The sequence below is a fragment of the Narcine bancroftii genome, chromosome 3, assembly GCF_036971445.1.
Source record: "Narcine bancroftii isolate sNarBan1 chromosome 3, sNarBan1.hap1, whole genome shotgun sequence".
NCBI lineage: Eukaryota > Metazoa > Chordata > Chondrichthyes > Torpediniformes > Narcinidae > Narcine > Narcine bancroftii.
Genome location: NC_091471.1, coordinates 68,635,982 through 68,659,543, shown reverse-complemented (window position 1 = coordinate 68,659,543; position 23,562 = coordinate 68,635,982). Strand labels below are relative to the sequence as shown.

The window sequence follows — 23,562 nt, the reverse complement described above, 5'->3', positions numbered from 1 at the left end:
CCATGAGCCCACACATTCCCCATGTTCTGAATCCCACACATGCTTCACTGCCCATGAGCCTTCACTTTTCACATTGTCCTGGACCCATATCTTCTGCAATGCTCTGGTACCCACACATCCCAAATGTTTTTACAGAAGATCTCAAATTGTGCGATTTCACCATGTACTCAGCTGCAGCGATGGCAGCAGAGACTATTCTTTACCTTTGCTGCTCATTCTCATTTGGAACTATTGGATATTATTGGATATCAGCAAATAAACATTAAATTAGATCACTGCTTCATCTGTGTCTACATTTCTAGAACTCTGTTTCTGTAAACAGATTCACCATTTAATGAAGAAACTGCAAATGATGGATAAGGTAAAGAAAAAAATACATGCTGGAAATACATCAAGCCACAGAGTTGTATAGCATAGAAATGGGATCTATGCCCAACACCTTCATACTTAACTTTCCACCCAATCTACATTAATCCCACTTACTCACATTTGGTCCATATCCTTCTATGACTCGACTATTTAAGTGTCAGTCTAAATAACTCGGAAACATATTAATTGATCCCATTTAACACTCCTACCTTTCACCTTCTAGCCTTAACTTCTAATTTTTGACTGCCACATCATTGACAATCTACTTAATCTATGCCAGTCATCATTTTACACAGGTTCCCACTCTCCTTTCTTTAGTGCAGGGAAAATGAGCCTATTTCATCTAATCTCTCCTCAGAATTTAAGTCTTCCAATCCAGGCACTCTTTGCACTCCTCTTAGGCTCAACCACATCCTTCCTCTGGTGTGGTTCACATAACTGCACACAATACTCCAGGTGCAGCTCAACCACTGTGTGGTGAAGTTGCAATATAACATCCCAATTCAGAAATTCTGTGCCCAGACCAATGAAGACAATTCTGCCATTTCGCTTCTTCAATGAATCTGTTGTATCTATGTTGACTCTTTCAGGGAACTATGGCCATGGACCCATGGGTCACTTTTATCGTCAACATTCCATAGAAACCCACTATTAACTGTATATGTCTTCTCCTATTTCACTTCCCAATATATATAATCTCATTTTTCAAAATGAGGATCTATCTACCAATGCACTGTTCAGTTTTCCAACTGATCTCTATTTTGCTGTAGTCTTAGACAACTGTCTAATTCCACTTATTTTTGAGCAGCTGTAAACATACAAATCAGTCCTCCTACCTTTACATTTAATATGTTATACTATATTATAGAAAGCAAAAGTACTAGCACCATTCCTGATCTACACCACTAGTCACAGACTTCCAATCAGACAAACATACTTCTACCACTACCTTCCACTTGTTATCACTAAGTCACTTTTGGATCCAATTAGTCAGTTCTCCTTGTTCCACGTGTCTTAACCTTCTGGACCATCCTACCATATGAGACCTTGCCAAATGCCATATTGGAGCACATCTACTACCCTGCTTTCTCTTTCCTTTTCAATATTTTTATTTACATTGAAATTTTACGTCCAAAAATACAGACTACATATGGATATATGTTAAAAGTCAAGATGATACATTACACTTAAATCATATCATTTCATCCAAGGTACCCCACATTTTAATCAAACAGATTATATTGTGTTGATATTTTATTATATAAAAAAGGAAAATCTAAACCCACTTCTAAGAAAGAAGCAGTTTAGACAAAAAAAAAGACAGAATTCTTAACATTACCTCATTTATCAACATTTCAACCTTCATAACAAATCAAAGATTATAAAAGTAGTTCAAGAAGGTCCCCCACGGTGTTTGAAAATTGACATTCAAATTGATAATTGAACATCTAATCTTCTCTAAATTGAGAAGCGGACCGGCCCACAAAATGGCCGACAAATGTGGAGACTGTTCGGACATTGGGATGAAACCGGCCATCATCCCAGGTGACCTCTGCACGGTGGGAAGATGGGGAACTCTGCCAGGAACATTGGCCAATCCCAGGCCTGTGCTCCAATGATGCAGGGGCCTGACGTTAGCACTTGGGGCCCATATAAGCACAATGGCCAGAGCAAGAAAGCAATCTCATTTTCCAAGGCTTTGGTGTGCATGTTGTTCTTCTCCTTGCTCATGTAGTGTGAACACTACATTGATGACCCTGACAGGTCCAACTGGCAATTGGACCCAAAGATGATTGAACAAGCAGACCCAGCGACCATCCATGCAGTCTCTCTCAGGCTCCCAACGTTTTGGGTGTCAGAGCCACACATGTGGTTTGAGCAGGTCAAGGCTCAGTTCCATCTTGGGAACATCACTGCTGCCAACACCTGCTACTTTTACATCATAAGCTCACTCAATCAGGACACAATGGCAAGGGTTGTAGATTTCCTACAGCAGCCAAGGTAAATACACAGCCCTCAAAGAGCAGTTAACCTGCACTTTCAGACTCTCCCGTTGTGAGTGTGGATTGGGGGACATGGCCCCATCCACCATAATGAGCAAGATGCTCACTCTAACCAAGGGCCACAAACCTTGCCTGCACCCTGAGCAGATCTTCCTGGAGCAGCTGCCCGAAGATATCCTACTCTTGCTCATGGACGAGGACTTCAGCCACCCTCAGAGGGTTGTGGCTCGGGCAGACATGCTCTTGAGAGAGAAGAAGGACTACAGCACCACCGTAGACCACATCAGCAAACCCCACGAACAGCTGCCTGCAAGAACAAGACCAGTGGAGAGGCAAATTAATGCCTTGGGATAGCTGACAGCTATGCTACTATCATCAATGATGGGGTGAGGTGGCTCGTAGATGCAGTCCACCCTGCAGATTTCCAGGAAATTACCTGGCCAACCGTCGCCGATGGCTGCAGTGATTGGCCCACATGATAGCCTCCTCTATGTCTAGGACTCCTTGTCGGGCAGGCATTTCCTGGTTGACACTGGCACTGAAATAAGTATCCTACCCCCTGCAGACCTCAACACCTGCAATGGCAAGCAGAGCCCAGCACTGAGGGCAGCTAAAAGCTCCTCCATTCAGACTTTTGGTACCCACACCATTACCTTTCAGTTCAGCAACAGCTGCTTTACATGGACCTTCAACCTTGAGGCAGTGGTGCAACCACTCCTGGTGGCTGACTTCCTTTGGGCCCACTGCTTGCTTTTCGACCTCAAGGAATGGCACTTGGTGCACGCCAGAACTTTTCAGACTCCGCCACTGGAGGAAGCCAAACTACCCGACCCCGACTTGGGATTCTATAACAATGGACCATTAATTCACCAGTATCCTGTTGGAGTTCCACTCAATAGTGACTCCACAGTTCTCTGCGGCTGAGCTAAAGCACAGTGTAAAGCATCGCATTTCGACTGACGGCCCTCCGATCCATGCCAAGGCACATCAGCTTCCTCCTGATAAACTCAACCTAGTGAAGGAAATAGAGGAGCTGAGGATTGTGTGGCACTCCGATGGTCCCTGGGCCTCCCCCCTCTACATGCTGCCAAAACCAGCAGGGAGTTGGAGACAATATCGTGACTACCGCCTCCTCAATGAGGTCACCACACTCAACAGATATCCCATGCCCCACATCCAGGACTTTGCCGCCAACCTGAATGGGGCATGGGTGTTTTCCAGGTGGACCTCACCCAGGGGTACCACCAAATCATAGTTCACCCACAGGACATGCCCAAGACTGCAATCATAATCTCCTTGGCTTGTTTGAATTTCTCCACAGCTCCTTCAGTCTAAAGAACGTAGCACAAACTTTCCAGTGGCTGATGGACGCAGTGGTCCGAGACCTACCATTTGCATTCATCTATTTGGATGCTATTGTCATTGCTAGCCACAGCTGCAAAGACCTCATCAACTACCTGAGACAACTGTGCACCCACTTGAGTGAGTTCAGGCTGACGATCAACCCTGTGAAGTGTTAATTCTGCCTAGATACTATCGACTTCCTGGGGCACAGGATAAATAGACATGGGGCTACACCCCTCCCCTCCAACACTTTGTTAAGCCACACGCGGTGAAAGGGCCACAGGAATTCACTGGTATGTAAACTTTTATCACAGGTTCACACCAATAGTGTCATGTATCATGCGGCTCCTCTTCATGCTGATGGCAGGCAAATCAAAAGACATTACTTGCGATGATAAATTTTTGAGAGTGTTCCAGAATGCCAAAGACATGCTGGCAAACACCACCCTTCTGGTTCATCTCAGACCAGAGACACCTACTGCCCTGACAGCCGTAGGGGGTATATTGGAACATCTCATTAAGGGTCAGTAGCAAACCCTGGCCTTTTTCAGCAGGCTCCTCTAACCTCCAGAGCTCAAATACAGTAGCTTCAACTGAAAACCGTTGGTGCTGTATCTGGTGGTAAGGCATTTCCATTTCTTTTTGGAAGGCTGGCAATTCAAGGTCTTCACCGATCACAAGCCGCTGATCTTCACCTTTCATAAGATATCGGACCCGTGGTCAGCCCAATAACAGAGACACTTGTCCTACATATCCAAATTTACTATGGACATATAGCACAGGGCAAGGAAAAGCAATATGGTAGCCAATGCTCTGTCACGGCCCACGATCAAGTCAGTACACTTCCTGTTCCAAGGGTTGACTACATGGCCCTCGCCAGAGCTCAGCAGCAGGATCTTGAGATCCATTTCAGCCTCAGGGTGGAAGATGCCCCATCAGCCAAGGTAAACTGACCCTGCTATTTGATGTCTCTACTGGCAGCCCTCACCCCATCGTTCTGGGTGGATGGAGGTGCCAGATTTTTGATGCCATTCTCAACCTGGCACACTCCGCAATCTATGCCATGGTCAAAATGGTGGTCAGAAGATTTATCTGGCATGACCTCTGTAAACAGGTCAATCAGGGGGCCAAGATTTGTGTAAACTGTCAGTCCTCCAAAGTACTGGTTCACTCGAGAGCACCCACACATACTTTTGAACCAATGCTGCACAGGTTCAGCCACATACCCATTGACAGAGTGGGGCTGTTACCAGTTTTCCATGGGGTGAGATACCTCTTGACCATGGTTGTCCACTCCATGAGGTGGCTGAAGATGGTCCTGCTATCTGATACCACCATAGAAACCTGTGCAATGGCATTCATCAATGCGCAGGAGTCTAGATTCAGGATCTCAGGGCATCTAACCTCAGACAGGGCATAATTAATGTCTGGGCTCTGGGCAGTGCTGTCTAACTTTTTGGGGACATAACTCCACCACACCACAGTGTATCAGCTGCAGGCCAACGGGTTGGTGGAGCACTTTCACAAGTGCCTCAAGGAAGCCTTGAAGGCCCAGCTAAAGGATCCCAACTGGGTGCCTTGGGTCTTGTTGGGGATTAATACTGAGGAGTTCCTTGACCCTGATAAATGCCCTCAATAATTTGCAGTGAAATCTGGGGCCCTTGGTCCTGTGGCAACCCCCACCACATGGCCAGCCCAAATATAATGTCCCCAGGGACTTTAAGACTTGTGAGTACATATTCGTGAGAAGGGGCGCACATTGGCCACCCCTACAATGACCCTACAAGGAGCCCTACAGGATCATCAGGGACAATGGCTCCACCTTTGTCCTCAACCTCAGCGGTAAGGAGGAGACTTTACCATCGATCGCCTGAAACCGGCATATCTGGACCGTAATGAGCTGGTCTCCACTCCTCTCCCATGACACAGTGGCAGACCTCTCAAGGCTACAGAAAATGGCCTGATTGCTGGCCATGTAGCAGCCTGTGCATGGAGACACGAACTGGCCTGCAAAATGGCCAATGAGCACGGCGACCACATGGATCTGGGGGTGGGGGGGTGACTCCGACTCTCATTCCAGATGACCTCTGCATGGCGGGAAGATGGGGAATTCTGGCAGGATGACCGGCCAATCCCAGACCAGTGCTCTGATGACACGGGGCCCTGACTTCAGTGTCTGGGCCCCATATAAGGGTGACTGCCAGAGCAATAAACCAGTCTCATTTTCCAAGGCTTTGGTGTGAATGTTGTTCTTCTCCACACTCGCACAGTGCAAGCGCTACAATATAATGTCACGTAGCCATTGAGAACGATTAGGTGGGGTAACATCCCTCTATCAGAGCAAAACCGCCCGCCTAGCCGTAAGAAAAATAAAAAACTAATACATGCAGATCAGATACCTTTAAAGTTATGTCATCTCTCCAACAATACCAAATAAAGCAGTTAAGGGGTTCGGTTTAATTTTAAATTTAAAAAGTGTTCTGACATGTCCAGACCTTCTCAAAAATATAAGATCAGTCTGAATTTATTCGGAAGAAAAGGTACAGTTTGTGCAGAACCTTGGTCCACAATGGTAAATAGCACAAAGAAACTTGTGTTATACCTTTTAATATTATAACAGGTTAGAAATCTCATTCCACTTCTCAGTTTTGCAATTACATCTAAGTTCAAATACCTTCCACCAAATTTCTGTAACCACAGCAAAGGTATTTCTGATATTGTACTGATCCGTGTACTTGGAGCAAAGGGTTATTATTGTAAAATTGCACAGATAGATCATTGCTTTTGTTACAGTTCCTCAGACAAGAATATCACTCAGAGTGCTTCAGTCCTCACCTCTGACCAATGCTTCAATTCAGCATATTTAGGTATGACTAAAGAATTCTGGAAAGGGAAAGAACGGTTAGTGTAGTGGATAGTGCAACATTATTACAGCACCAGTGACCCATTTTCGAAACTGGCACTGTCTGTAAGGAGTATGCATGTTCTCCCTGTGTCTGTGTGGGTTTCCTCTGGGTGCTCCAGTTTCATCCCACCCTCCAAAAATGTACGGGGGTTGTAGGTTAATTGACATATTTGTGGGCAGCACGGGCTCAAGGGTCAAAAAGGTGTATTACTGTATGTCTAAATTAATTTAAAGTATTGCCACAAAATAGATACTTTTGGAACTGGGTGAAATTAGATCCGAGGAAAAATATAGTGTTTTGATTTTGCAGCCTATTCACACCAATAAGCAGATATTACACTTTTACTGGGACCACCAACCTTTGCATTGAATGCTTCGTGGGAGACAATAATATGAAGTGAGAAATCAGCACATTTATCCTACAAGGATTCTACAATTGAAGAGCAATGGCAATTCCCAATCCTTTTGCAAACTATTTTCTAATATTATACATGTGAGATTGTTTATTGATATCTCTGGAAGATGCAGACTAATTCAGAAAATAAATGTTTTACTAACTGATAGGAATATAAAGTCAATGCTAATTTACCCAGTGCAATCTCTGATTACACAAATGGCTCAGGAGTCGTCAGTGCTGTGAATCAGTTGCATTCTTCTGAATAGTTTGTGGTGAGGGTTAGTCTGATCGTCGTGCTGGTCAATAGAACAGCAATTTTTTTCTGAACTCTGAAGTTGCAGAAGTTATAAAAGCTGTAAGGTTACTTATCATTTTATAGAGAAGCAGCAATAAATATTTCTGCTCAGTGATTACACACTTTAAACAATTCCACATAGACTTGAGATGAAACAGATATGATCATCTTGAAAGAATGCCTGGTAAAAATTTTCTTGGCTTGGGGAGAGGAGGCAATAGACCCATATGTCATTTTTGTTCAAACGAAATGCTCCAAGAAATACAGCAGTACAATGAACTGTAACTGCTGGATAATAGCAAGTAACTAACAGGGCAGAGGTTTTTATAATGACAACCTTGAGATTAGTTCATTGCTATAGTCAGTAATAATGCCAAAGAGGAACCTCGGGAATGATACTAAAGCAAAGGGCATTCACACAACCCGTTTTGTTATAATTAACAATTAATAAAAGGTTTGATCCATAATCGCTGACCCAAGATGTGGAGGAAATAACCATGTAACAAAAATGAAGCTGATGTCTGGTTGGGCAATGTCATATCACCAATGACACTCCAATCCTATAGACCTGACTGCTTAAATAACGTGTTTCTCAAAAAAATCAGTTTCCAGTCGTGTCATTTAATTTGAGTGGCTAATGTTTAAGTTCAGAGGACTGGCCTCTGGATGAGACTTCTAACCCACATAATCAAAATCTTACAACCTTGATTTGAAACAGTTCATGAATCAATCACCTCCTTCTGTTATAGCATAGAATTAGCAGTCAAGATTGGCTGCAATGGGGCAGTAGGTAATTTTAAGGATTGTACATGCTTATATTCCCCCATTCCTTAATAGCAGAGAGGGCCAAAATTGAACTGAGGTATTTTATAAATTATCTAAACTACTATTACTAGAACTAACCTACTTATAAATTAGTTTCTGGATTTACTGATATAAAGCTGAAAACCTCTTTAGAAGGTTTGATCCATCCTTAGGATTTGAAGTGCTGTATAAATACAGATGTATATTTTAAAGTTGTCTACAAATTATGAAATACAGTAAAACCCTGGTATCCAGCACCTTATGGGCATTGGTAGATGCCACATAAGTGATTTTTCCATTTGCTCAAGATTGTGTGCTGCTTGATTGGTGAACAGCAAGATGTGACAATTTTAAACTTACATATTTTTTACCTATTTATTTACCTCTTTATTTTGCTGGTTGCTTGAGGCTGCCATTTGCTTCAATTCTGGATATCTAGGATTTTACTAAAATTCAGCCTTCATGTTTGTAATAAAAGGGGAAGGAATTTTTCATCTTCCAATTTGATTTATTTCCAAGTAATATTTTACACATTTGGAAATATGCAGTTTCTGGGAAAAGATGTATAGAATTACCCAGTTTATACTGTTTGAGCACTGTCTGGAGCTACATCACAAAGGACCCAATGTTGTATATGTGCATTTTTTTGTGTTTGCAGAAAATGCATACAAGACTCAAGTACAAATTGATGATAATCCTGCATTCTTGGACATATTGGACACAGCTGGCCAGGTTACATTTGTTTATATATGAAAAGCAACTAAAAACATGTAAACCATGTAAAGGATTATTTAGGTTATAGAAGGGATGGAGGAAAAGCAAATTATCCTTGATTTTTTTTTTAAAGTTGATGCTTGAGTCACAAGTGAGTTAAAATTGTTTATTTTTTCATTATATACACAAGAATTCAAAGATTGCAGCATTTTGATGAATTATGCATTTACAAGAATGACAAGTAAGCTAAAATTATGGGTATATTTTACTGACTACATGGTCATTTTAAAATGGCTACAGTTTTGTTCTTAGCTGATGCAGTAAATTAATTCTGTTTGAAATTAATTAGAAATACTTTGTTTAAAGGAGTTGTGCAAAAGTAATAAAAACACAAAAATGCTGGATAAACTCAGCAGGTCTCACAGCTTCCATAGGAGGTAAAGGTCTATAACAACACTTTGCACTTGAGCCCTACATCAATCCTGATAAAGGTCGATTATATATCTTTACCTCCTATGGACACTAATGAGACCTGTTGAGTTCCTGTAATACTTTTTGTGTTTTTGCTATAATCACAGCATCTGCAGCATTGGTGTTTCTCTCTGTGCAAAATGTAAGTTACCACATCAAAAAGGGAATCAAGGAAATTGGAAATAGTGAACAAAGAATTGAACTTTATCTGCTTTCATTCATATTTCCACTGAATGACAGCATAGTTCCTCAAAATAGTCCTTGCTTTTCTTTATCCATAATGCCACTCCCAAGGTATAGGAGAGCATTGGAAATGTTGGCAATAATATTGGGAATAGAGTAATTATTGAATCCCTGAGCAAACATTAAAATTGTAGCCATCACTGCTGATTTGCAATTGATTGCCCTTCAAGTGGGAAAGTTACTTGACTAGACAAATATCTATTAGTGGGTGTGGAAACCGTGGGGGTACTTTATGTTTTAAATGTGTTGTCGTACATTAAATTTAATAAGAGAAAACTAAGATGAAAATGGGGAAAAGGGGAATGGAGGTGGTGAAAAGATGGAAAAGAAATATAAGCAAGATATAAAATGGCCATGTTGAACTATAGGACTATAAACATTAATGGAATATTATTGAAATTAAAAGGAAGAGGCTACTAAATTTATTGAAGAAGGAAAAAATAGATATAGCATTTGTGCAGGAAACGCATCTAACATAACATAACAAATTAAAGAGAGACTGGGTAGGACATGTAGTGGCAGCATCCTATAATTCAAAAGCTAGAGGTGTAGCCATACTATTTAACAAAAATGTACCAATCAAAATAGAGGAGGAAATATAAGATCTGGTAGGGAGGTATGTAATGATAAAATGTCAGATATACTCAGAATTTTGGAATTTGCACAATATATATGCGCCTAACGAGGAGGATCAAAAGTTTATGCAGGATATTTTTTGAAGATTGCAGACACACAAGGAAATATATTGATAGGAGGAGATTTTAACGTTAATTTGGATGCATTGTTGGATAAAACTGGACAAAAGACAAGCAAAAAGAATAAAGTAGCCAAATTTATGGTTAAATCAATGCAGGAAATTAAACTTATGGATATATGGAGGAGGCAGCACCCAAGAGAGAAGGAATATTCATATTATTCGAGTAGGCACAAAACTTACTCAAGGATTGATATGTTTTTGTTGTCAGCCCATATGCAAGGGAGAGTTAGGAAAACTGAGTATAAAGTTAGCTACTTTCAGATCATTCACCCCTATTCTCATCAAGAGCATATAGATGGAGGTGAAACTCCATGCTACTCCATGCTCCATGCAGTTCAAGGAAATAAAAAAACAACAGTAGTTGTTACTTTAGATGCAGAAAAAGCTTTTGACAGAGTAGAATGGAACTCTTTATTTAAAGTATTACAGAAGTTCAGTCTACAAGAAAAATACATAAATTGGATTAAAACATTGTATAATGGACCATTGGCAAAAGTAGCAGTAAATGGATATGTATCGAATCAATTTAAATTAAGTAGGTCAACTAGACAAGGATGTCCACTATCCCTCTCATTGTTCACCTTAGAAATAGAACTGATAAGAACAGATGTACAAACTAAATTAACAGCCACTAATAATGAAATTGCAGCAAGACTTAGAACATTGGAAAGAACTGCCATTAATGTTGATAGGGAGGGTGAGCTGCATTAAAATGAACGTGTTCCCAAGGATACAATACTTATTTCAAATGTTACCAATTCCCTTAACAGAAAAATTTTTCAATGAACTAAAGAGAACAATAAGTAAATTCTTGTGGTAAGGGAAGAAAACAAGGGTAGCATTAGATAAATTAGCAGAGAGGTATAATCAAGGTAGTTTGCAGTTACCAAATTTTAGAAATTATTATAGAGCCACACAATTAAGATATTTATCAGATTTTTACCAGACAAGGGGAAAACCAGAATGGACTAAGATAGAACTAGATAAAATAGGCGAGAATGTACCAGAATATATACTTTATTAGTGGGATGAAAAACTGGTGCAATATAAAAATTTACCAGTATTGCATCATTTACTTAATATGCGGATGAAGAGCCACTTAGAAAGAAAAAAAAAACAAATGACCAAATACCAAAATTATTGTTGATGCAAAATCCATTAATTCCTTTTACAATAGATAATATTTCCTTTAGAGAATGGGAGAGAAAAGAAATCAAAAGAATAGAAAATTCTTTTTTGGGAAATAATTTATTAACATTTGAACAGTTGAAGTATAAATATGGAATAACTCATGCTACAATGTTTGCATATAATCAATTGAAAGCTTATTTCAAGGATAAATTGGGGAACAACATGAGATTACCTGAAGGAAGCAGCTTTGAATATGTTATTACACACAATGATAATTAAAAGATTTATAACAAACATGTGCATTAAGCTGCAAGATAAGGAGAATGATTAAATAAACTATAATCCTAAGATGAAGTGGGAAAAGGATTTAAACATAAAGATAAAAAATGAAGTATGGGAAAAGTTATGTTCTGGAATTATGAAGAATACAATAAACACATGGTTACACATGATACAGTATAATTGGTTACACAGGGTATATATCACTCCTCAAAAATTAAAAAAATGCGACTCAACATTATCAGATAGATGTTTTCGCAGTGGGAAGGAAATGGGAACATGCAACTTGGACATGTGCGAAGGTGAATACGTTTTGGGAAGAACTAAATCAGATACTAAGTAAAATTACAAAAAATAGCATACCAAAAACAAAACAGAGATATTTTTTTTAAATAACATAAGAAGTAAAGAATTAGGCCTCAAATTGGATAAAGCACAAAAATAATTCATTACGATATCCTTAGCAGTAGCAAAAAATGCATAATGTCAACTTGGAAAATGGAAGAGAGCATGAGTATACAGCAATGGTACATGGAAATGAATAAATGTATTCCATTGGAAAAAATAATTTAAAAAATAGATTAACAATGTTTGAACAAATTTGGGAACAATACATGGAACATGTCAGAAAGAGCATGCCTAGGACCTCCATCCCCTAAAATGAAAATGATAAGAAGACAAAACGACTAGATTCAGTGTGTAATAAATAGATAACACATTTTTCTTGTTTATTTTCCTTTGTGTGAAGATATTGTTTTATGGTTTTATTGTATTGTATATGTTGAATACCAATGGGCTGGGGGGGGGTGGGGTTGGGTAGAGGGGAGGGAGGGAAAGGGGGAAAAAGGGAGAAAAGGTCACTGTATAAATTTAATGAGAAACATTTGTACATATTTTGGGTGACATGATTTACAGTGTGAAAAATAAATAAACAAATAAATAAATAAATAGAGAATAGACAAATATCAAGTTATCAAAGTCAAGATATTTCTTGTGATTTTGGCGATCTTGGCATTGCACCTACAAATTTCCAGAGAACCAAGTAGTAATTAAGGAGAGTGCATGGGGGGTGGAGAGATGAGAGAGGACTTCTCAGGTGTAGTCAGCATGGATTTGTCAGGGGTGGATTATGCCTCAGGAGCCTAAATTAATTTTTTGAGAAGGTGAGAAATGAAACACAATGCTGGAGAAACTCAGCAGGTCAAACTGTACACTTTAAATAGCAAAGATAAAGATACATAGCCAACATTTCAGTCTTGAGTACTTCATCAGGTATGGAAAAATGTTTGCAGGTGCCCAAACAAAATGGTAGGAGGGAGGAGCACAGTCTAAAAGGCAGAAGCTAAGGTGGAAAAGAGAGAGAGGCCATACCAGCAAGTAAAGGGAGCAGTGATGGCTCTGTGAATGGAGAGGGAAGGAGGAAAGAAAACAAAGGGAAAAGGGAAGGGAGGTTGAATACAGAGTAGATTAGCATAAACTGGAGAAATTGATGTTAATGCCATTTAGTTGGAGAGTGCCCAGATGGAAAATCATGTATTGGTCCCAGTGGGATAATATATGATGCCATGGAGAGTCAATGTGCTGTATATGGTTTTTGTAAGGTGTTTGGCAAGACCTCCCATGGTAGGCTCATTCAGAAAGTCATGAGGCATGGAATCCAATGATCCTTGGCTGTGTGGATTCAGAATTGGTTCACCTATAGAAAGCAGAGGGTAGTAGTAGATGGAACATATTCTCCTGGAGACTGTAGTGTTCCACAGGGATCTGTTCTGCTCTTTGTGATTTTTATAAATGAGTTGAATGAGAAAGTGGAGGGGTGGGTCAGCTAGTTTGCAGATGTTGTCTATAGTGTAGGTTACAATAAGATTTAGACAGGATGTAGAGTTTGGCAGAAATGTGGCAGATAGCCTTCAATCGGGATGCGTGAAGTGATGCATTCTGGAAGGTGTAAGGTAAAACATCATGAGATGGGAATGTGTAGGGAGTTACCCTGTACAGGGCAGTAACAAGAAGGGGAGGTGTCCTTGTATTCCTGTTAGGTAAAACATCATGAGATGGGAATGTACAGGGCTGTAACAAGATGTGAATGCATCCTTGTACTTACAAGATAAGAGAGACATTGATGGATTGAGAGGCAGGAAGCTAGCAGGGAAAGGATAGCAACAGTTTTAGTCATTGGACAAGTAATGATATGATGATGTTCTAAGCATGTATCCAAGGGTATAAAAAATCACCATTTTGCTGATAATGGCAGAATGCATTCTCCGACTAACATGTTTAGTCGCAAGTGTTACAATCCGGTAATAAAGAACAAAGAACCCTGATTTCGACTCAGCCTGGTGTTTGTCTCACTCATTCATGAACAAAGCAGACCTAACAATTTGGTGACCCCGACGTGATGGGTGAGTGAACACTGGACGACGGTTTCTGTTTTTTCTGACAATCATCTCAGCCGGCTGATAAAAAGGTCCAGAGAAGCCTGTTTTAACAAAATTCTCTTTTTTTTTTTAAATCTTTATGATTGTCAGTAAGAACTGGAGATCGGACAAATTAGACGACCACAATTGAAGGTCGCATGCCAGGATTGTAACACGTAAGTCATTACAGACAAGATAAAAGTCCTTAAGGTGTTTGAATGACATTTATTAAGTGCTTCGCAAGAAACTACTAGAGTTTAAAAGTCTTTATTGTGTCGTTGCAAAGTCCAATAGAGTGAGAAGGTGGTCTATAAACAATTGAGGACCTGAGTTTTCTGCCCTAAACTGGTTATTAAGAGGAGAAATCTCTCACGTGAAGGTTGGGCTTTGAAAGAAAACAAAGGTTCAGGCTTATTGGCCTCAATTGTATCTGAGAGACTGACTTATAAATGTCCGGTAGGTATGATAATGTCTGTACACTTGAGAAGTTAAGAATTTATTTCCCCAATTCGCCGTGGTGGAATACCACAGCAGACACTAGAGACCTTGAGACAACAAAAAAAGTACTCAGGGACGCCTGCCTGGTGAACAAGAACGACGACAGAAGGCTGCGACAGCTGTGTCCGGATCAGGTAGGAGATATTAATGAAAAAGTTGACAAACTCCTAAGAGACACCCAGTTTATTCGAAATACTTTTGATAAGTTAAATGAGGGTATTCCCAACATCACCAAGGAGATAAAGTTACGTAAATTCATAGATTGGTACAGGGAAACAGGACAAAAGTATAGCCCAAATATTTGGTTTTCTAGTTGTAATTTAACTTTCAGACCCCTTTGGGAAAACAGAGAGTGGAAAACGAGCAATCAGAGTATACAGGACAGTCTGAAGTCAATTGGAGGACAAGACTTAGACTGTTCCTTTAAAAGATATTAGTCATCCAGCTTGCAAGGAGACATTTTTAAAAGCAATTTTCGTTGACATAGATCCCCTAAACGGACAAAAACCTAAATTAAAACAGGCATTAGAAAGCGGTCCCGCAGCTATGGCTGTACAGTTGCCTGCTAAGACTTTTGACCAAGTTATTAAGGAAATTAATCAGGAATTAGAGGAGCGAAATACCAGTAATGCGGCATTGGAAAAACAAAAAATGCTCCGAAAATGTGTAGACCGCTGGAGGAAGAGGGGTTGGTTACCCGGGGGCACTGAGATGTTCCTGACAGGTGAGGAAAAAAAAATTTTAAAACGTAGAGGCTTAGATAAGCTGGAAGAAACAAAACACAGAAGGGAAAGGAAAAGTGCCTGTTTCCAGTTTCCAGCCACGAAGTGTCCGGGTTTGCTCTCTCCCTCCCTCCTTTCACCCTCCCCCTCTCTTCTCTCCCCCTCTCTCTCTTCTCCCCCCCCCTCCTCTCTCACCCACTCCCCCTCCCAATCCCAATCTGTGGCGGTGCTGCCCTGAAATCCCCAGGTTGGGCAGGGCAGAGAAATACAATTTGGTTTTAATTTTGTGCCCACAATTCCAGCTCCGCATCAAATGGGATCCTGTTTTATCCTCTCTCCCTCCCTTTTTTCCCGCACCCCCACCATTGCGGGATCAGGGCAGACATTGTGGGCTGACGTGTAGCTCACTCGAGGTGGGAGGGAAGGAAGGAGTGATGGTTCCCAGTGGTGGGAGACCCAATCTGATCCAGACCAGTGATCACAGGATGAGAACCTTTTAAAACCTTTGAAACAAAAGTGTTAATCTGAAGACTTTTCTCCCAGTGGGGCCAGTGCAAGGCATTTTCTCTCTATCTCTTGTGCTCTGTGTATCTGCCTCTCTATCTCTTTCTCTCGCTATGCTCTCTCTCTCTCTCTCTCTCTCTCTCTCTCTCTGGCACCCCAGATGGGACACTGGAGTCACGTCCCTTATATCCAGATATTGAGACACTGGGGTGTGACAAGAACCACGGGAATAGGGACACATCAGATGAGGTACAGGCCCCTTTAATAAAAATAGAAGGGGGAGTAATAGATGTAGAGACCCCTCTGGAGTCCAAGAAAATAGAAAAGGAGTTAGAGATACAGAAATGGAACATGAAAAAGGTTCAGGATAACATTAAAAAATTAAACAGAGATATTAATGTGCTGGGGCAGATCAGTGAGGATCAAAAAGAATTAATGGTAGGTGTATTGAAGGAAGTGGAAAAGATAACTACAACACTGTCAGGAGAAATTAAAGCTGAAGGAATGGTAATAGGAGTAAAGGACGAAAAGTGTAGTACAGATGAGGAAACGAGATACGATCCACCATGGGAGGAAAGTAGAAGGAAAAGACTCGGGAGGGAGAAAAATAGACATGCCTACCTGGACATAGTTAGGACAAAAGAGAAAGATGTGAAACAACTAAACTATGGCCGAAAAGATTATCTTAGAGATGAACCTGACCAATATGCCTTTGACCCTGAGACATTGGAAGCTGATAGGGACAGTGACAGTGACGAAGAAGAGTCAGAACAAGGTGGGATAAATAAATGCATGCCAAGAGTAAAGAAGGAGCAGAAATCCCCAAAATTGAGATATCAATGCCCATTACTGATCACGGGACGGGGAACTCAAAAATATGTACCCTGGTCACGAATGGACTTAGAGAGTTTAATGAAAAAAACTACCTCCGTTGAGTAATGGGGCTAGTCCATGGATTTCTTGTTTTGAGCGAGAAACCTGCCAAGAACAATTAGCACTCGCAGATGTCAGAACTATCATGATAAAATTAAAGGCAGAAGGGGCCCTGAAGCAAATAGAGAGAATTGTAAGAAGCAGTAAATTGGGGGATGAAATAGAATTTAACCCACTTCGGAATAAATTTTGGGAAGCACTTAGAGAAACATTTCCTACACCCTATAGTTTGGATGCCTTGGTAACCCTTCAACTAAAGGAAGGAGAGACTGCACACGAGTATTTCACTCGAGCATGGGACTTATGGGAAACAGGGACTGGAGAAAGACCCGACCACAGCCCCTTAGGAAGGGCTCACTTTCGTAATGGGATAATAAACGGACTACCTGCTACGGTTCAAGCAAAATTAAGGGACATTGTGGGATTAGAGACAATGTCAGAGGATTTGTGGAAAAGACACCTGACACATGCAATCAAACGACATCGTCAATCAGAGCATGCTAAGTCAGAAAGTGCGTCCCAGAAGGAGGTGGACAAAACAACCGATAAATTGGTGAGAGCCATAGAACATATAGGGGTTAAATTAGCGGCCCAACAGATAGTCCCACAGGTCATGGGGCCAGTGATAAATCCGGGACCCCAAGTAAGAAATGGTTGGGAAAGACAGCTAGGTACAATGTATAGAGGGGAACATGCAGTATGCTGGTACTGCCAAAATCCTGGACACTACCAGCGGAACTGTCCGGAGGCTGGGAGAGCAAGGGGAAAAAGATTACCCTCTATGAGAGGCTATCGGGGAAGAGGAGGAAACTTAAGAGGACAAGCAAGGGGTAGGGGTGGACACATTGATGGGCCCCAGAGAATCGGGGGGTGGCAGAGTGATCAACAAGTCCAGGCACCTCAGTGTAATGACTATATTGAGGAAGGTGCTGAATTTGATTATTGAAGGTGCCCAGGAGAATCAAAAATCACGCCTCCCTGGGAGCCACCAAAAATTTGGGGGACGGTAAATGGAGAAAAAATTGAATTTATGGTTGACACAGGGGCAGCAGTTACGACAGTGATTAAAAAACCCCCAGGGAGCACATTTTCGGGCAAAACGTTATCTACAATAGGATTCTCCGGGATAAGGGAAACACAGCCCTATACAGATAACATCGACATGACATTTGGACGACAAAGGGTTAAAACGCCTGTCCTGGTTGTGCCAAGTTGCCCCATTAATTTATTAGCAAGGGACATTCTTACCAAACTAGGAATAACCATACAATGTTCTGAGAAGGGCCTTCGGTTAACATACCCAGGGGATACAATAAGAAGGGGAGGACAGTTTATAGTAATGACCCCATCTAACGCTTCAGAAGACTCTGTGGAGGTTAGTATTTTCTCGAGTCGGCTACTGTATGATGAACCAGGCCCAGGGCTGATTAAACAGTTTTTTGAGTGGAGGGCCAGTATTCCTCGGTATGGGGATTACCATTATCCACTAGATCCTATGCATGTTACATTAAACTACACCATCCACCCGGACCAGGAATATGAGGAGAGGTGGGACTCTCTAAAAGAAGGGAAGACAGAAACGATACATTGTCCATTTATCTTTGTAGGTAAGGAGGGAATAGCTGCTATGGTTGTCATGACAGAAGAACAAATGGAGTGGTTCTGCTTAGGAGTAGAAAGTGTGCCTCATGTGACCTTGGGTATTGCCAAAGATCATCACGCTCGACAGCTGGGTCCGATGGTAAAGGAAGCGATAGGGTGTGAATACAGGCAGACAGAAATCCCGGGATATTCCACCCCGGAGGGAGGAAAATTTGTCAGACTGAATATTGAAGCATGGGACCAGGTAGTGAATGAGAAAGTAGAAAGAGACCGAGCCATAGAAGGAGAAAATATTGATCACAGAGACTCAGACAAATATCTTTCTAATCTGAGTCCACATATATGGACAACGGGGCCCTATGATGTGGGAGTAATAAAAGGAGAGGTATTTCTAGAATTGGCCAACCCCGGGCAGAAACCAATATGGAGAAAACAATACCGCTTGTCGCCCAGTCAGGAGGAGGGTATTAAAGGAACGATAGAAGGGTTAATGGAGTCAGGGGTTTTAAGGGCGGCACCTGACAGTATGTGGAACACGCCCATCATGCCTGTTCCCAAACCGGGTAGAAAAGACTGGAGGATGGTACACGACCTCCGGGAGATTAACTTGGCTACCAAGACCATCGGGAGACCAGTCCCAGACCCATATGTAGCACTTAGGGCTCTGAGTCCGGAGCACGAATACTATACTGTCATTGATCTGGCAAACGCATTCTTCTGCTTGAAATTAGCTGAGGAATGCCAAGACTGGTTAACTTTCACTTACCAAGCACATCGGTACACATACACTAGATTACCTCAGGGTTATAAGGACAGTCCAGGACTGTTCAATCAGGCCCTTAGCGAAATCCTAATGAAATTAAAGCTCCCGGAAGATGTTACACTGATTCAGTATGTAGACGACCTACTATTAGCAGGGAAAACGCCACATGGGTGCCTGACAGGGCAGCCAAACAGGTTACTGGTTATCATGAACATATACAGGGGATGATTTTGAGGTCCCATAACAAAAAAAATGAATCTGAAACTAAGGAGACTTGTAGCAGATTGAATGACTACACAGATGAGTTTTGTGGAGGAAGAGTGCTGTACAACTGGCTCCCCGCTAACTGGGATGGTCGGTGTGCTCTAGTAACCCTTAATGCGCCAGTGCTGATTGTCAAAAGGCAGGAGGGAGACGAGGATTCCCTAGAATTGCGCCACACAGAGAGTTGGCTGTGGAGAAAAAGGAGGAGTGTTGGACTCTTGGGGCCGGGAGGAAGGAACCCTGATGGGGTATGGATTGATGCCATTGGCCAAGCCCGGAATATTCCGGACGAATTTAAGTTAGCCGATGAGATTGCAGCTGGGTTTGAAAGCTTTCCTGTTTTTAGTGCAATATTTCCCATCACTGTAAATAAGAATGTTAATAGGATCAACCTTATTCACTATAATGTCCAGCGCCTTGCAAATTTGACCAGGGACGTTGTTGAGGCAATACATCAACAACTGTCAGAAACTTCCCTTATGACACTTCAGAATAGGATAGCGATTGATATGGTCCTGGCAGAGAAAGGTGGAGTGTGTGCTATGTTTGGAGATCTATGCTGCACTTCTATCTCTAATAACACAGGGCCAGATGGATCACTCACTAAGGGGTTAACGAAACTTAGGGCATTGGCAAAAGAATTAAAAGCCCAGTCTGGAGTCTCCAATCCTGTTTTATCCTGATTACAGGGAGTGTTTGGGAGATGGAGCACATTGTTAGGACAACTTTTGCTGTGTTTGTTCATTTCTGTATCAATTTTTATCACTTGTGGCTGTTGTTGTATTCCATGCATTCGAACGCTGGTCACAAGGACCATAGAGAAAGCCTTTGCTGACCGTGATGAACTGCCTCCGAAATATCAAGCTGTGCAGGCTGTGGAGCAAGACTATCTCACATTACAGGAGACGGAGAAAGTTGCTGAGATCGATCTGGAGTCTGATGGGGAATGTGATGGAAAGGAGGGATTGTGAATTAGATTGTTACACATATAATTTTAACCTTGCTTGTAACCTAAATATTATAACCTTGATTGTAGAACAAATATTATAACATTGATTGTAACACAAACATTATTAATCAGATTGTAGACCATATGTTAACTTGGGTATTTACTAATGTACGGGGGGTTAGCTAGTTTTTTGCTTGGGGGCAAATGGGATGAAACTTGTAAACGGGCAATGGGATCGGGGTGACGGATGGGGGGTGTACGCAAAGGAGGGTTGGGGGAGCCCTCGCCCACCAGCCGAACTGCCCTGTGAACAGAACCCGTATAGAGCTTGGCAATAATAGGCGAACTAATGTAACGCGGTGGTAGCATAGTCAGAGCGAGATTGTCCTCTAAAGAGGACAAAGGAGGGATTGTAAGGTAAAACATCATGAGATGGGAATGTGTAGGGAGTTACCCTGTACAGGGCAGTAACAAGAAGGGGAGGTGTCCTTGTACTCCTGTTAGGTAAAACATCATGAGATGGGAATGTACAGGGCTGTAACAAGATGTGAATGCATCCTTGTACTTACAAGATAAGAGAGACATTGATGGATTGAGAGGCAGGAAGCTAGCAGGGAAAGGATAGCAACAGTTTTAGTCATTGGACAAGTAATGATATGATGATGTTCTAAGCATGTATCCAAGGGTATAAAAAATCACCATTTTGCTGATAACGGCAGAATGCATTCTCCGACTAACATGTTTAGTCGCAAGTGTTACAATCCGGTAATAAAGAACAAAGAACCCTGATTTCGACTCAGCCTGGTGTTTGTCTCACTCATTCATGAACAAAGCAGACCTAACAAAGGTCAAACTTGAAAGCAGAGTATGTGGTTGCCAGCAGTATTCTTGTCAGTGTGGAGGAACAGAGAGATATTGTGGTTCAGGTCCATGGATCCTCAAGGTTTCCATGCAGGTTAATAGGATGGCTAAGAATCCATATTATGTGTTGCCCTTTGTTACATGGGGGTGTTGAGTTCAAGAGCCATAAATTAATGTTGTAGCTCTATAAAATTCTGGTTAAATCACACTTGGACTATTGTGTTCTGTTCTCATTGCCTCATTACAGGAAGAATGTAGATACTTTGGAGAGGGGCAAAGGAGATTTACCAGAATGTTTCATGGATTGGAGAACATGTTATCTACGGCAAGGCTTTCCTCTTTGGAGCTATGAAAGATGAGAGGTGACTTAATAGAGATATATAAGATTAAGAGGGGCATTGATAAGGTGGACAGTCAGCACTTTTCCCTGGAGCGACAATATCAAAAACCAGAGGACATCTAACTCAGGGGAGTAGATGAAAGTTTAATGGGGATGTCACAGATAAGGTTTTTACACAGAGTGGTAGGAATCTGGAATGCATTACCGGGGATGGTGGTGGATGCTGCTACAATAGGGTCATTTAAATGTCTCTTAGAAAGGCACAAGAATAATGTGTGTGTGAAATGGGGCAGGATTAGATTGTGTAGAACAGGATTACATAGATCTACACAAATATATTTTATGAAAGAATGTAGAATGAGGATTATTGTTTCAAAATAAGGGTTTGCCTTTTTGTGAAAGAAATGATATTTTTCTGCCTCAAAGGACAATGGAAATAAATTTTCTTTGTATAAGTTTATTTGTCACAAAATACCAGGTTCAGTCATAGGGTTCTTCTTCGAGCAGACCACAGGTTTTCTTTAACATTCATGTAACATTACAAAGTACAGGATTAAAATAAAAAGGAAGCTCAATTACCCTGAGCAAGATCAGTATGATAACACTGTTAAGGGGTTCGTTCAGGACCATGATGTCTATAGCGAAGAAACATTCTTTAAGCCTTTTGGTGAATTCTTTCTCACTCTTATGACTTCTCCCCAATGGGAGGAGGGATAAAAGTGTTTCCAGCCTCTGATAGGTCTTGCAATATGTTGGCTACCTTTCCACAGCAGTGAGAGACATAGATGGAGTCCATGGAGGGGAGGGAAGTTTGTGTTATGTTCTGAGCTGCATTTACCTCAAAAGCTTCATCTGATCCTGAATAGAGCAGCTCCAATTCCATGCTGTAATGCATCCAACAAGTATGCTTTTGATGGTGCACCTGTAGAAGTTGCTGAGGGACAAGGAGGCATGTTAAAACTTCTTAGTCTTCTGAGAAATTAAAGGAAGTATCGGTTCTTGATTATTGCCTGAGCATTCTTGTCCCAGATCAGGTACTTGGAGTGTCACTAATGTGGACAGGGATGTGGACTCTGCCCTCTCTCCTGAAGTCAATGATCACTTCCTTCATCTTATTGATGTTGAGAGAGAGGCTGTTATCTTGACTTCATGCCATCAGCCAGTCAATCTCTTTCCTGTATCTCAACTCATCACAGACAATAAGAATGGTGAACAACCAAAGGAACTTCTCCTACTAACCATCTGAGACTCTCATTTGTACATAACAATATTTATTTATGTATTTGTTTTGTTAAAATACTTGTCCGGAATAGGTATTGTTTGTCTGTATGTGCTTTATGTCTGGTTGTGTGCCTGCATGTTTTGCCCTGAGGATCGGAGAACACTGATTTGTCAGGTTGTACTTGACTTGAAGTCATTGTTATTTAATACCTAATGCACCACTGTTGTGTTGGCAAATGTGAGATTGGACACTATTTAGCTATAATCGATATTGTTACCTATCACTGATTGCAACCTGATAGACAAGAAGTCAGGGATCCAATTGCAGAGGGGGGCCCTGACACGTGAATTCTGAAGTTTGGAACTGAGTTGCCGGGACCTATGGTATTGAAGGCAGAGGTATAGTCAATGAAAAGAGGCCTAACTACTGTCCTTGGCATACAGGTGTTCTGGGGCTAGAATGAAAGCGAGGGAGATGGTGCTTGCTGTGGATGTGTTTGGCTGCTCAGCAAATTGAAGTGGCTGAAGTTAGGCTGGTATGCTAGAGTTGATATGAGCCATCTCTCAACAGCCTCTCAAAGCAGTTCGTGATGATGGATGTCAAAGTCACCAGTCGGTAGTCATATAGGCTGGTTATTATGTTTGTTGTTTAGGATTGATGTGACGGTGGCTTTCTTTAAGCAAGATAGAATGATATCCTGTTCTAGTGAGTGATCAAAAATTTCTGTGAATACATCCACCAGTTGATTTTAGAGAGGGCAGATAGATTTGCATTT

The 23,562-nt window shown here is 41.4% G+C and overlaps 1 pseudogene; it reads left to right on the top strand.

Moving 5' to 3' along the window:
* LOC138756685 (GTP-binding protein Rit2-like) overlaps window positions 1-23,562 on the top strand; it is a 275,459-nt pseudogene that overhangs the window by 19,127 nt on the left and 232,770 nt on the right.